The following is a 12,926-nucleotide window of genomic DNA, read 5'->3' on the forward strand; positions in this document are numbered from 1 at the left end:
ATAACAAATCACACAATAAAAGCAAAAAAGTTAAAAGCATCAATATTTAGTGTGGCCTCCTGAAGCTTCAATGACACGTTGAAGACGTTTGGGCATACTAGCGACCAAGTTCTGGAGGTGCTGAGGGTGGATTTCGGTCCACGCCTTCTGGAGAGCCGTGAAATAAGTGTCCTTATTAGTGACACCATCTTTCATCACTTTGTTGTCGAGAATGGCCCACAGGTTCTCAATCGGGTTGAGATCTGGACTTTGTGGTGGCAATTCGAGGGGTTTTATTTTGCGTGAACGGAAATAGGCTTTGGCCTTCTTAGCAGTATGCTTCGTCTCGTTGTCCTGTTGGAAAACGGATCTGTTTCGTATGCCATTTTATCGAAGCAATTCGCTCAGGTTGTCCTTGTCCTTGTAGGCATCTGCTGTCATGATTCTGTGAATTCGCACCAGATCTCCAACACCAGCCCAGGAAAAGCACCCCTACACCATTACATTGTCTTCTTCCTGCTTGACTGTAACCTGAAATTGACGTTCCTGTAATCCTTCATCATCCTTCCGCCACACTCTTTCGCGCCGCTTCTTGTTGCCAAGCTCAAATTTCGATTCGTCAGTCCAAAGTACTTTTTTTTTTCTAAAAAGTCTTCGAGTTTGTTAACATGTCTCCGGGCAAATTCCAATCATTCAGTCTATTTTCCTTACTGATAAACAGACGTTTATCAGTTAGCAAGCATATCTTATTTTGTGTTGTGATTCGACCAATTTATACGATTTTATCGAAATAAACATGTATATTTGTATTACCATAATTGGTACAATTTCACATCTACGTGCCAATTATCGCAATATCGAAAGATGCCTGTTCCTATTATGGTTATAGGAAAACACTGCAAAGCTGAAAAGCAAAACTGCTATATGTACCTTAGGGTGGCAGCGAAAATGGTCCTGTCAAATTTCAAAAATCGACCATGTACATTTTGTTTATTGGCCCAAAAACAGGTAAAGTTTCGGCTCAATCGGGCATTATTTAGGGGTTTAACTAATGTTTAGGGGTGCTTCAAAGCGCTCAAAGTTTTGATTTTTTGATCCTCGAAAATCTTCCAAGGGGGAGTAGAGAAAATTTGGAATGTATGAAATGTCGAGATCCGATGTTATCTCGAAAAACAATTTTGGCCCAAAATCGACCTTTTGGGACTTAGCCTGAGAGGCAATGGAAAAATTTTTTTATCGAATTTAAAGAACCAACCATGTACATTTTGTTTATTGGCCCAAAACAGTGACCTGTGCAAAGTTTCAGCTCAATCGAACATGATTTAGGGGTGCCTCAAAGGTCCAATTTCGGCCAACAATTTTTTCTCGGGATGACACCAAATCTCGACGTTTCATGCATTTTTGAGTCATTTGGCATCGAAAATAAGATTTCGATTTTCGAAATTTCCTTTACTCCCCCCTTGGAAGATTTTCGAGGATGAAAAAATCAAAACTTTGGGCGCTTTGAGGCACCCCTAAATCATATCCGATTGAGCTGAAACTTTGCACATATCATTTTTTTGGGCCAATAAACAAAATGTACATGGTCCGTTTTTGAAATTCGATGATGAATTTTTTTCCATACATCCATTGCCACCCTAATGTTCCTATTATGATTGTACGGTGTTATGTTATGGTTGTTATGCTATTGTGGTTGTATCTCACGTTTTCACGCTGTGCAATTGCATATCATAGGGCGCTCTTGAAAGCTCTATGCGTGTCCGACCGAAGCATATTTGTTTGATCCATTCTGTTGAAAATAAAATCTCAGGTGAATGTGTTAATATCCTTTGTTCAGTTCCTGAAGAAAAGCGTAAACTGCATCACAACCCTCACGCCTTTGTGATTCTCTTGTCAGCTAGTAGAGAGACCTAGCAATGAGGAGCGGGCAGTTATTTTACAACCGGGAAGCACTAACAACAGTCTAATCTAGAGATGAAACGGATATTCGGTATCCTGTCTATCCGGTCAATATGTGGTATCCGGCCGGATACCGGATATTAGAAAAAAACCAATAATTTCTCATTAATAGAAGATAAATCATAACCGGAACTTGTAATGCTTATTAATTTTTTTTTGATTTGTAGTAAATTAAGTGTACCCTCTCTCAGATTATCATCCCGAAAGTTCTTAGTTTCTGTAAATTTTGAATACAAATAACTGGTTGATGTTCTTTGTATATTGAAATTATGGGGCACAGAATATGTCTGGAAAGCCATAGTTATCGTAAGAGAAAGTCAAAAGGGAAATTTTTCATTCTATCAAAACTTTTTCCAGTAGGTGAGTTCTTGGAATCAAATGAATGCTGATGGATAATGTTAATTGGATTTTCTATTGACTTGTTTAATAAAACACTGCGTTAATCTACAAAATTTATAAAAAACAGAAAAAATCGATTTTTTTTCTTTCCAGTATTGTTATCCGTTACATCTGCACACAAAAAGATAGAAGCATTCAAGTATCACACTTCAAAACTTGAAGATTTAAATAAAGCTTTCCCATCTTCATGCGTTGGTTTTTCACAAAGTCATAGCGTTTCTAAAATCACTTAAAAACTTCGACTTCACGCTCCGTTCCCATATTTTTTGTCGAGTGTAGAATCAACGACATAGTATTGGATACTAGAAATGAGATTTAGAGGCATATTTTTATTTATAAATTATTATTGAGGTATTATTTGAATCCTATTAACACTTTATCCATGTGACACCGACTATTACCATAATGGGTACACTAATTACGAAACTCCAGGAACACTATTACCATAATGGGCATTTTCAAACATGTTTTTTTTATACATTTTAGTCAATTCATCATCCAAATATCAGTGAGAATCTTCAAGAACAGAGTTCAAACTGCTAGAAAAAATATACTTTTGTATACTTTTAAACTAAAAAAGAGTATTTATTCGCAAATTTCTGCAAGTTGGTGACATATCTCCTCCATAATTGAGTCACTTACCCTATATATAATATATAGTTCATATTTCAAAGCAAAAATTGAGGAGCATCTCTGTCGGGTGGTATTCAACTGATTTCAATTTATCATCGAGATTATTACAAAAATTTTAATATTTTTCAAAATATTTCTTTCTTTCTCATTCGAAATTATTTACCATTCGGTGCAATCCTTTTATCTCCTTCCAACGCATTATCTTTTTTTTGTTATTTTGAACATATTCCAGTATCTCATTTTATGAATTTCATGCCGACTGCTAAGAGTACATTCGGGTGAATGTTGCATTCGGGTAAATGTTATATTCGAGTGAATTTCGGATGAATGTTTTTCGGGTAACTTTCTTCCGGGTAAATGTGACACAATCGTTGAAACATGTTTATTCAGCTTATTGGAAGAAATTATTCGATATGATCTCTATTTTTGTCGACCAACATGACGAGGCGATTCCTGAACTTGGGGCATACCTTGCGAATGTAATTGTCGGTCATTGATTGCCGTGTCCGTTGTATAGCCTCACTTCAGGGTGTTGACACTGGGTCGAGGTGTTTTAAAGGTATGTGCTTTAACATATGTTAAAATACAATAATTCAGAGGGATGAGATGCGGGCTGCTAGTTGGGCATAAATCTTTCGACTAAAACACCATGTTTTCCATAAGCCAGGGTTGAGTCGGATTCACCATATGACAAGGTGTCCCATCCTGCTGGAGAACAATTGCTGTTCAGAAGGAAGATTTGCCTTCACAGAAGGAAGCGTTAGTTCTTTGAAATATCATTATAAAACATCAATGTTGATTTCAACGCTAACAACAAGGCACACGTCATTATTCCAGCGGGATGTTTCGTTTGAAACATTAATATTCATTTTGGAACTTCTTCTGAGACAACTTCAAATTTTTGAGATGATATGAGTCAATGCTGAAAAATATTTCATCTGAGAAAAAGACGATCGTTTAGTTTGAATCAGCAAGGAAAACAATCTCTTCGATCGAGTCACTTTGGTTCCCTTCTCTGTTCTGTGATTATGTGACGCTTTATTGTGGCTCTGAAAGTTGCATGCAAATCAATACCTCAATACCATACCTTAAAGAATGTGTAGAGCATGTTTGATGCGGCAGATAGTGGCCAAATGGCATCCAACAACTTCCGCAATCTCTCTTAAGCAGCAAACTAACAATAACTTGTTTATCGCAAGTTTTCACGATACTACAAGGAAACACTGTCAATGTTGTTGTGCGACGCCCAAAAACAAACTGACAAGAACACTGCAAAAATTAAAATATCATATAATTTATAGTATTGTTTGGAATGTCACTAAACTATCATGGAGTTTGATACGCTCCATTTTAATTAATTCATAGTCCACAAACACCAAAATTGGGATTTTCGCCACTTTTCGGCAAACTCCAGAAACTTCAGAAAGTCTTCGTGATTAGACGGTTGTAATGGGCGCGACATGTTCCCAGAATGCGCAACGTGCGCGGTGACTAAGGACTGAGGCAGAAAAAACTGCATAACTTTTAACGGCTCTATCTCGAAAAATAAGAGAGCAAATTGAGAGCGGAATTTATCTGTTAGATAATTTTTGATAATCTCTCATATGACTTTTATCAATACGTGAGCAATTTGTAGCAAAATGTCATTAGAAGTGAAAAGACGCGAATTTATAATTCGATTATTTCAACAAAATCCGTGGTGGTCCCAACAAACAATCGTCAACAATGCTGGAATGAACCAAACTACTCTATCAAGAGTGATTAAAACGTTCAAACACAGCTTAAATTTTAACAAGATAGCTGGTTCGGGCCGCTAGAAAGGATTTAAATATCCAGAAACTGTGAAGAAGGTAAAAGCTTGCGTACAGAGAAATCCTGAACCCTCTAATTGTAAAATTGAATTGTAGTGTGAGAACAGTGACGACGAAATTTTTGTATTGTGCGACTTCTCTCAATTCCCTGCCCAAGAATTTTGATTCAGCGATTAAACGAGGAGATGTCAACAAAAAATTCGAAACAAAAAAGAAGTCAAAATTTTCAAAAAAAAAAAGACGGGTGGGTAATGTCGGGGACATAACCGGAGTGACGTAGGACTATACAAAGGGGACAGCTTTTGTTAAATATATACTTTAAATATATTGTTGTGCTCCCGTGGCCGAGTGGTTAGCGTCATAACTAACATGCCGGGTGTTCGGGTTCGATTCCCGTTCTGGTCGGGGGAATTTTTCGTCAAAGAAATTTCCTCCGACTTGCACTGTGATCACGCGTATTCTAGAGCTTGCCACTCAGAATGCATTCAAGGCGTGTTATTTGGCATAGAAATCTCAACTAAGTACTAATAAAAATGACGCAAGTAATACTACGTTTAGACGGCGAAGTTCCTCTAGGAACGTTAGTGCCATTGAAGAAGAAGAAGATATTGTTTTATTTTCTTCTCCTACGTGAATACCTACCTATCTACCTTAAAAATGGATTAGTTTACTGTGTACTCTTCATGAATATGTTGATGGTTCTGAAAAGAACCTTTGGTGTTGTGTTTTTGTTATCACTCGATATTCCCATCTTGTTCGGTTAAACCTTCCTGTTTAGCTATTGCGTTTGCCACTCGCCACAGCTTTCACAGTTGGAAAATTTCTTCCCATCCAGCTTGTGACATGTTGTTCAGTAAATTACATTTGATGCGACGAGCCGGAGAAACACTTTGCCACTCACTGAAACTAATTGTTGCCTTGATGAGCGCCGAACCGAAGCTGCTCTGTTCTTGATGCGGGTTTTCTGATTGTCGTGAGCAGCTTTGCAAGCCAACTCGAGCACTCCGACGGCCGAAACTCTATAATCGCTGTTAGGTATACTGGTGCTCCGGCACCAATCCGTTTGGCCTAGTTACCCTTGCGGAGCAATCAGTGAATGCGACCAACAGGGAACTGGAGACTTGCACGGTTCGAGTGAGATTTTGCCTTTCCCTTAACTTGTCCTCCTTTGTTACGTCCACGATGCCGATGCCGTACAACCACACGGGTTTACGGTTTGAAAGAAAATAAGATATTTTTTTGGGGTCCGCGTGTTTTATACTCTAGCGGTACACACCCACAGGATAGAGACAAATCGGCAGACTCAGCCAGAGGGGCGAGTCCAACGAGACGAACGAATGAGCGTTAAAAGGGAGCGATGGCAAAAAAATACATTCATTACGATTTGTTCGCTCGTTGGATTCACATGCAGGCTAAAAAGGGTCCTTTTCAGGATCACCAAATTATCTTCAATCTAAAGAGTTTATTGTTTTGTTATCACTCGATATCCCCATCTTGTTCGGCTAAACCTTGCTGTTTAGCGATTGCATTTGCCACTCGCCACAGCTTTCTGTTGGAAAATTTCATCCCATCCAGCTTGTGACATATTTTACAGTAAATTACATTCAATGGCACGTCGCATTACCACCACTCAGTATCGGATTGGAGGTAATTTTAACCTGTAATTGAACATTTGCGATGACAGTGGTACAGTGTCGACCTTCAATGTGGGGTCATAATTTGGACCCCGAACTCTATATTTACAAAAATGTCCAACTAAATATGTCGCATTACTGGTCCGTCCAATTAGCTAAATGTCGAGATAAGTGTAAATTACTGTACTTTCAATCTAGAAGCAATTTAAGAATTGGTGAAAATCAATAAGCTCAGAACAACTGCCAAATTCACATACTCATCATATCCTGGCAAACAAATTATGAAAAAATCAATTTGTGTTTTATTATTATTTTGGATATTGTTTTAGAAAGCATTGAACTGTATTTCCTAAACTCTTTCTTGGAAGGTTTAATGGCCCTGAAAAGCGCCTTGTTTTATGGAATGGTTCCAATTTAGAAAACTTTGTACTCGTGGTTTTGAAAAAAAACCATTTCGAACGCCCGCCTTGATGCCGCCTTGTTCTGGATTTGCCACCAAAGCAGTGTGTATAAAGAACAAACTTTTTTCTTCTGCTACCTGATGCCGTTTTGCGATTGCGTTTGAAACTCGCCACTCGCCTGTTGTCTTGATGTCCACAGAACCGAATGTGTTCTGTTCCGAATGCGGGTTTTCTTATCGTCGCGAGCAGCTTTACCAGCTAACTCGATCACTTCGGCGGCCGAAACTATATAACGCCGGCTAGGTGGACTGGTGCACTGGTACTAACGCGCTCGGCCTAGCTACCCTTGCGGGGAACTCCAGATCAACACGGTTCGAGCGGGATTTTGCCTTTCCCTTCACTTTTCCTCCTTTACCATGTCCAGACATGGCTGCTTGGGTTGGTTTTTGATGTGTTGTGATGCGAACCGATGTGGTGTACGGTTTGAATGAGAATGATCGTTACGGCAGCGGAGCGGGGATTTTTAAGCTGACTGGCTGGCTCGAGAATAACGCATGTGTGAGACTGCGACCAATGTTTCGTTCATTTTTTTCTTTTGCCTTTCCAATCGTGCTTCATTCTATTTCGCTGCTGCTCTGGTTGCCCGTTTTGGTCGGTTCGATTTGAGGAGCACAAAATGGACCAATCAAAAATGGGCACATAGTGCATTTTGACAATGCTTGATATTTCACAATTATTCAATTATTTATCACAAGAAAAATGAAATGTTATTCGTTATGATAGATGCGTAGATATATTTCCTATCAATTGATGCAAAAACCTTTGCGATCTATTGAGAAATGCTCGAGTAATAAGCGTTCCAAATCTTGCATTTTTTCCTACTTGTTCAGTGCCTAGATTTCCATTTCACCCCCTATATCTTCCGGTTAGACGTAGTCCTACGTCAAAATAACGATTTGGCAGGCGATTTGAAGTTGTGATGCCAAAAGTAAATCACTTATGACCACTGGAAGTAGGAATTTATATTAAAGCGTGCCTATAAAAGCGTCTATAACCATTCATAAGAAAACACAATGTGTCTACATTCTTTCTGCTAGATTGGCTTCATTTAATTGTGCCAAAACTACTTTTTTATTTTTTTTCCAAAATATATATTTTTATCAAGGCTCATATGGTGTTAGCCTGACGGGGCCGGAGTTCAATATTTTGACAGTTTTTCTTATTATCTATGTTAGTAATATGTAACCGATTACTCGCGGTCGGCTCGAGGTTAGTATTACAAGTGTTCTCGTAATTGGGTCAGCTGCATCCCAATACTTCCTATTGGGATGCAGCTGACCATTAATCAGCAAGCCCCCCTAGTATGTACCCCATATCTAGCGTGGTGCGTCTTCTCGACTCGAGGAATCCAGGATAGAATGGTCACTAGCCGGCTCAATCATCAGCTCGTGTAGAGTTGTCATGAGCGGTACTACCTTTGGCTCTTGTTGAATCATCAGTGGACTGCACAACCTTTGGCCCGTGTATCTGTAAAGAGTGTGTGTATGTATTGCCGCGACTAAGTAAAAGTTTATAGATCGGATAGGAGGGATATGAAACAGGGACACAACGAAGGAAACATCATTAAACGTTGACATCGGCGTTTCTGAGGAACAGGTATAGATGAAGCAGAAGATCAGGATCACGGCTACCTAAGATATCCCTTTGAAATGGTATGAAGACAATTCTGTGATTCTGGTTCCTAGAGACGCTAATCCGCCTAATTCTCCGAGCTTCGACCGACTGAAAGATATTGGACATTACCCTTTGAACGACAATACATTTATGCAAATTGTATTCTAACGGTAACTAGAAGCATGCACACAAGTATTTAAACGCAATAGACTCGAAACGACTTACCGATACTGCTCTCATAAAAAGCATCAAACCTCAATAATTTTTGGCGAGTCCAGCTCGTCATTGTCAGTTTGTTCAGGAGAGCTTATGACGAGCTCAACTCGTCATTTTCGTTCAAATGGTTAATTAAAAGAAACTTGAAGTCAATGAAGAGACGAACATTGCAGAATCTCGTAGTTAGTGGAACATCGCAGTCAGGAAGGTATTCGAAACTACGGTAAAGTCCCTAATGGAAGGCATACCTTTGAAGATAGAAGAGTTTTGCAAAGAATAAAATGTGTAAATTGTGTTACTATCAGTTCAATCAGAAATTTAATTTCCTTTTCAATTTAGTTTAATTTTTTTCTAGCGCCATCGGTTTGGGAGTTAAAGCTGTTTAAAGTAAGGCATTTTTTCTATCTCAGTCCTTAGAGCAGGTGACACAGAATTTGGTGAGACATAGCGAGATAAGAAGTTGGAGAATGTTGTGAAGATGAAATACACCCAAACTAGCGTTGGCTGAAAACATTTCATCTTTGGTAGAATTGATGCCATTTCGTGTGCTGGAGGGTCAAATGCGCAAATAATGAGCTGTTTTAAAAGCTTAAAATGGTTTGTATGTATGCGAGCAGACATCTCTTTCTGTTTTCTTTTCTCATTTCATTTGGGATTGTGGCATAAAAAAAGTCCATACGACGTCAATGGGTATCGAACCAAGGCCGGCAAAGCTATTTCACACGACCACGCTATCCATATAGCTGCAAGTGCTGTTATATAGAAGCGTGATAATATTACACCTCATCATAAAATGAAGTTGGAAACTGTTTTCTAAGAAGATAAAGAAGAACATGAACGAGAATATATCTTTCTCTGTTTGGGCCGTGTATTTGGCAAACTATACGAAAAGCTTTCACATGCTTTCATTTAAATGTGTCTCCTGTTTTGCTCGCTCATATTGGCTCTAGCATATATATTATACAAATGATATATATGTATTGGGAAGTAAAGGGTGTGTCACATCAAATTGCATCACGGAAAAAACGCTGTAGAAATTCGCCCAGTAGACCGATCCTTTTGAAAATTTTAGACAGTAAAATAAAAACAACTTTTGGCATTTTCTTTTTATTCATACTTCGAGCTCAAGCCCGTATGCTCGCACCTTCCTCTTTACCCCGTCCATAAGGTTCTGTACAACGTCAGGTTGTAGTTTTTTTTGAACAGAAATCCATTTTCTCTTGAAGTCCGCCTCCGATTTGACAACTTTTGGATTCTTCCGGAGGGCCTGCTTCATAATCGCCCAATATTTCTCTATTGGGCGAAACTCCGGCGCGTTGCGCGGGTTCATTTCCTTTGGCACGAAGGTGACCCCGTTGGCTTCGTACCACTCCAACACGTCCTTTGAATAGTGGCACGAAGCGAGATCCGGCCAGAAGATGGTCGGGCCCTCGTGCTGCTTCAATAGTGGTAGTAAGCGCTTCTGTAGGCACTCCTTAAGGTAAACCTGCCCGTTTACCGTGCCGGTCATCACGAAGGGGGCGCTCCGCTTTCCGCAAGAGCAGATCGCTTGCCACACCATGTACTTTTTGGCAAACTTGGATAGTTTCTGCTTGCGAATCTCCTCCGGAACGCTGAATTTGTCCTCTGCGGAGAAAAACAACAGGCCCGGCAGCTGACGAAAGTCCGCTTTGACGTAGGTTTCGTCGTCCATAACCAGGCAATGCGGCTTCGTCACCATTTCGGTGTACAGCTTCCGGGCTCGCGTCTTCCCCACCATGTTTTGCCTTTCGTCACGGTTAGGAGCCTTCTGAACCTTGTATGTACGCAGGCCCTCCCGCTGCGTGGTCCGCTGGACGAATGAACTTGGCAAATTCAGCTTATTGGCGACATCCCGGACTGAACTTCTCGGATCACGTCTACACTGCTTAACTACGCGCTTGTGATCTTTTTCACTGACGGAGCATCCATTTTTGCCGTTCTTCACCTTCCGGTCGATGGTTAGGTTCTCGAAGTATCGTTTTAGTACTCTGCTGACCGTGGATTGGACGATTCCCAGCATCTTACCGATGTCCCGATGTGACAACTCCGGATTCTCGAAATGAGTGTACAAGATTAATTCACGACGCTCTTTTTCGTTCGACGACATTTTTCCAAATTTACGAAAAATTGACAGTGAAGCATGGCCAACGTGATCTATACACTCTTATCTGATAATAAGCGAAAGCTGAAGATATAATTCCTAAAAATTAAATTTCTACAGCGTTTTTTCCGTGATGCAATTTGATGTGACACACCCTTTAGAACATTTTCTGTTATTTTTCAGCTCATTTAATGTAATAAATCGGGATGCCATAACATGTACTAAAAATTAACTTTGGGTGTAATCTTGTTCCAAAAACAGATGATTTTTGTTCTACTGTAATCACGGAATGTATTTTTTCGTGTATCCCATCATTTGAACTTTGTGGTATTCGTCTTTGATTTTCTTCACTTTTCCGATGCCATCAACAGTACGAAACGTCTTCTGTTTCTTCTTAACAAACACGACAAACTCTTTCTGTTTTGGCCAGATTTGGCATCCTGCTATCATGGAAAGAAAGTGTAAGTCTGTAAGTCGAGACTAATGATGCTGCTCAAAGATCACAACCCTGCTAACACCCCAGAGTTCCGTCACATAGTGAGATATTGAATCATCGTCAAGCGAAACTTGAAAAAGGAATTTTGATCATTCCATCGTTTAAATAGTTCTCTTACATTTTTGATTCGTTTATTTTAGAATACAACTGCGAATTATGCATTCAAATATCGTTTCTAGATGATGGAGCGAGAGAAAGGGTTTCTTTCTATGTCAGGATCTACGGCATATTTCCTTCGTTTTAGCTATACTGAAAATCACTTCAATGCCATGCCATGGTTCTCACGTGAAATATTTGAAATCACTAATAGAATGGAAACTATCAATTCAATTTATTTTAAACAAGTGATTAAAAATCATTACAAGTTAAATGTTCAACGAATAATAATTTCAATTTAATTTTCAGAAGAATGACATATAATCATTTCAATATACTGAATAGCATCCGAGAAAATGAACGAAGTTAAGACGATTTCCTAAATAGCTGGATTCTCCACAATCTGTAATCACTCAAGATAGTCCTAAGTGGCAAATACGTATTCACATTCAGCAATATCCTTATCCCTTCTGCGTGGATCAATCGAAAGGATTGTGTTTTCGAAATGAATAATAACTGAATAAAAAAAAATATCCGTTTGTCACAGAAACGAGTTTAGTCACTCATCTTGGCCACACTCGGCTCTGTCTCGGTGCCCAGTGTGGCCCGTAGGATCAGGTATAAAAGCAGGTGCTCGGGATGAATGAGAATTAGTTTCACGTTGCCCGTCGTTATTGTCGTCGCCGCCGTTGTCGCGAGAATCGGAAAGTTAAGAAGAGTGCGTATGGACAAACTGTCGGACGGTACTTTTTTCTGTGCAATTGTACCGCAAAGTGTTAACCGTGCGCTCCCCCTCCCGAAGTGCAACCCATCTTCGCTGGAACTAGTAATTCATCATAGCCGTAATAACCGCAGCCTGGACTATTGGCTTGGAGTAAACAGGAGTGGCACATAAACACATCCAGCGAAGGAAGGAAATGAGTAACGCCTGATTCGCCACGAGTGAAATAAATATGTTGGTACCTATTTGCGATTCAGTTTTTGCTTTGTTTAATTGTTTATTGGAAAAAGTGCATGGCCATGCCCAAGGATACTACATAAAGTGGCCCTGGTGAGCCGTGTTCCTGAATCGTGTGTGTGTACTCTTGGTACAGAACTGTCCACGACGCGTAGCAATGGGCGTGATAATCGCTATTCATAAAGCATCATAATTATTCAAATTAATTGAACTTCACTGCAACTGTCTGTGGCTAAGAATTTGTGTGCACAAAGTACAAGTGACGGTGAAGGTACCCTATTGTTTGAAGCAAGAATGAAGATACGGTCGCGCATATCAATGTTGCATTCAGTGCGCACACTGCGTGGGAGATTTAGTTGAAGATTAGCCGGTGTACTTGAACCACGAAATATTGAGGAAGTAGTTCCAACATCACCGCAGCGGTGTCACGAAACGAAAAAAAAAACGATCCGACGATGTCTCGAAGACAGGAATGTGGCACTTGGGTGTTATGCTAATTTATACAGAAAGTGCAAGAATTTGTTGTTTTCATTACAAGAACTACCGCT

The 12,926-nt window shown here is 39.7% G+C and overlaps 1 protein-coding gene across 2 annotated transcripts in view; it reads left to right on the forward strand.

Annotated features, from left to right (window-relative positions):
* Positions 1 to 12,091: 12,091 nt before the first annotated feature.
* Positions 12,092 to 12,926, forward strand: part of LOC129775636 (probable chitinase 10) — a 34,726-nt gene continuing 33,891 nt past the window's right edge. The window contains exon 1 of one of the 2 annotated variants that reach the window (XM_055780603.1): positions 12,092 to 12,379. The gene's annotated coding sequence lies outside the window, so the exon portion shown is untranslated. The remainder of the gene's footprint in view (positions 12,380 to 12,926) is intronic. The other variant, XM_055780602.1, reaches the window with a different exon arrangement.

Source organism: Toxorhynchites rutilus, chromosome 3 (genome assembly GCF_029784135.1).
Source record: "Toxorhynchites rutilus septentrionalis strain SRP chromosome 3, ASM2978413v1, whole genome shotgun sequence".
Lineage (NCBI taxonomy): Eukaryota > Metazoa > Arthropoda > Insecta > Diptera > Culicidae > Toxorhynchites > Toxorhynchites rutilus.